Source organism: Arachis ipaensis, chromosome B07 (assembly GCF_000816755.2).
Source record: "Arachis ipaensis cultivar K30076 chromosome B07, Araip1.1, whole genome shotgun sequence".
Classification (NCBI taxonomy): domain Eukaryota; kingdom Viridiplantae; phylum Streptophyta; class Magnoliopsida; order Fabales; family Fabaceae; genus Arachis; species Arachis ipaensis.
The window spans coordinates 24,689,743-24,693,204 of NC_029791.2; positions in this window are offsets into that span (position 1 = coordinate 24,689,743).

Consider the following 3,462-nt stretch of genomic DNA (forward strand, 5'->3'; position numbering starts at 1 on the left):
TTTGGTTCCGTACGAAGGTAGGGATTTTATTTTAAAATTAACAGTTTTCAATTTATAAATGCCCAAAAATTTAGTAAATAATTACAAATATGTTAGTAATTATAATGTTATTGAGTTTGGATTTTTTTGCTGTGGATGATTGGTTGTGATTGTAATTGAGTTTTTGGTTGAAAAAGTGAATGTTAATTGATTTTGGTGTTACTATATAAATGATTTTACTAGGATTGGAATTATATGTCGATTATTGAGAACCTTGTGTTTAAAAAGTGCTGATGGAAGGCTGGTAAACTGTCATAAGTTATGAAAGTGAGGGGCCCGTAAGCAGGGGCGGAGTTAGAAATTATTTTGGGAGGGGCTAACATAAAAAATATAAGTTAAGAAGAAAGAAAAATTAAAAATTAAAAAGAGATTAAACTAAAAAATTAAAAACTTATACATACACCTTATTAGTTTGGGGGGGCCATTGCCCCCCTTGCTCATAACGTGGCTCCGCCACTGCCCGTAAGGGTGGTGAAGTTGAGTTTTGAGGAGGGGTTCCGCCCGTATTCTTGTAAAGACAAATGAAAAAGTGATTTTGTTTTGAAAACTTAGATTTTTATATGTACTTATATTAAGAAATGATCTTTTTATTGGAAATTCGATTTATAAACCTATTTTGATCATATTAAGGAAAGGGTTTTGTAACACCCTAATATTCAAATCCTTATACTCGAGTCATAAGTCAATGATAATAAGATGGTACGACTCTCAAGGTGGATTTTTAATATTTATTTATAAGTATAATTGAAAGGAGTATTAATCGAGAAGCCTGAAAAGAGTAAAAATAAAATCGTGAAGTCGTATCACTCACGTAACGACAACTAAAAAATAAAGCGTGAAGTCGAAAACGGTATACAGATAAAGGCATTAAAAAGGATAAGAGAAGGACAATATATAGATATATAACATAAGTAAATAGCCACTAGTCGCGAACCGCGAAGTTTAAGCCAGCTAGGGTACAGTATGAAAGTAGTTGACAACAGTATCTCCTAATCTCTTCCAAAAGAAACATAAGAGCCCCTATAGGCAAGTTCAAAGAGTTCAATACATAATATAAGCTTTTCAAAATAAAGGTGGAGAGATTCTAAGAAAAATATAAAGTGGAGAATATAAAGATCTTCGCCATTTCTCAGATAAACCACAGCTCACTTCTGAGCACCTGGACCTGTATCTGAAAAATAAGAGATATATATGGAATGAGAACGCCCGACTCATGGGTTTCCAGTACGGTAAAAGTGCCAAATAAATACAATGCATTACAATAAAACCTCACTAAGCATCCTAAACTTCTTTTCACCAAATATTCACCCTATGTTCTCACTAGTCCATAAACAGGCAATTGTCATAAGGGAATGCTAGATCTAATTCGTATCTTTCATGCCTCCCGACTTTCTAACTCTCCAACAAATCAGAATCAGAATCATAAGCCAAACTATCACCAGTTATTTTGTCTTAGCAATTCTATAGCTCTACCCAAGGAGCTGAAATTATCTCATTATCAACCTGGAGCAAGTGAAATCATTTCACTGTGTCTACCTAGGGAGCTCAATTTCCTCATTCAATAATCATCATCATTATTCAATTATATCATCAATTCATCTCGTCAAGAACAACCCTCAGCATCCACCGACACCAGCATGAGGGACCTCTCAGTTGTACAAACACAAGCAATACAGTCAAGTAAAACACAATTAAGGTACAAGTAGAACAAGTAGCACATAATTAGGTAACATAGCATATATGATATATCAATCCAAAACAAATAGGCAAACCCAAACAATTCAAACATATGCAAATGATGTATGCCTGTCCTATGGCTGATGAGTCTCATCTGTCAGTTATAAAGCCAACCCGACAAGTCCTGGTAGCTAACTATTGGATTGTCCCTCTGTCGTGCATCCCTAGCACGAGTTATTCACAATCATAATCATAATCACACAACACCCATACTAGTGTTTATTCACGGGGACGAGCTCATTCGAAACTTTCACAGTGTCCGACTACACTTACGACATAGGGTCAGCAGAATCTCGGATCTCAACCTAGAGCAAGTGGAGCTGACCCACTGCATCTACCCAAGGAAATTCGAAACTCAGATAATTTCACAAATCTCAAATCAACCTCGACTGGGAGCAAGTGGGGGCTAACCACTGCATCTACCCCAGGAGTTGCGAACCAAACCCGGAGCAAGTGGAATCCATGCTACTGCATCTACCCAGACAGGTATGTCTCACCACATCCCGGAGCAAGTGAGACGAAACCACAACCGTTGCGTCTACTCGGGGAGCCTCTATAGTAACCAACCTGGAGCAAGTGGGGCGCAACCACAACCCTTGATATGTCCTCACATGCCCAGGAGGAACCAAGGAGGGGATCCTAACCTCCCACTATCTCGCTGGGGGCGATTTTACAATACCAGGAGGAAAAAGGAAGGGGATCCTCACCTTCCTTCATCTCTCTGGAGTCGCACTTTCGAGAAAGAGAGATCAAGATAAAACAATCATTCAGAGTCATATTTTCATTTTCAGCCATAAATCAATAATGATCATAGCCATCCGGCTCATAACATAACCCAAAACCAGCCAATAATCATCATTAAATACAGCCCTTCGGCTCACGACATACACCACACTTTCATCATCACCCTCAGTAACTCATACAATCATCAATACTCATCATTCATCATTGATTCTCACTTTACTTCATCCACAAGTTACTACATATCCTAGCTTCTTTTCATTACTAGGCATACCATAAAGATTTAAGACTTAGAGGATGAGAATGGAGGCTTAAAAGTCTGAAATTCGGCTTTAAATACTCAAAATCAACTTTTGCTGAAAACAGGGTCACGCGTGCGCGTCGCCCACGCGCACGTGTGGAAGGCTGAAAAGTAGAGTGACGGGTGAGCGTCGCCCATGCGTACGCGTGGAAAGTAGGGAAATCAAGTGACGCGTGCGCGTCAGTCACGCATACCCGTGGGTGCGTTTTGTGCTCCTCGCACAAAACCAGCACAATACCCGCACAACTCTCTAGATTTTCTACGAGGCATTCGCATCTGTGCAGCGATGCATACGCGTCAGTCAGGCGCACGCGTGGGTGAGTAAAAATCGGGACTGACGCGTGCGCGTAGAAGCACAATTTTCCAAAATTTGTACTAAGCTAAAAAGCTGCAGAATTACATTTTCAAACCCCAAACTTCCAACACACATAACTTCTCCTACAAAATTTTTTTCAACCATTTCTAAACCGTTGGAAAGATCGTTGATTAAGCTTCCATAAAAATCCAATTTTAAAGAATTCCAAACCATTTCTACGTCAATGGATTCAACAATGAAAAATTTAAAAATTTAAAATTTATGTGAAAAAATCTAACAATCCATAAATTAAAAATTATATATAACGATTTATTAATTTTTTTTGGCG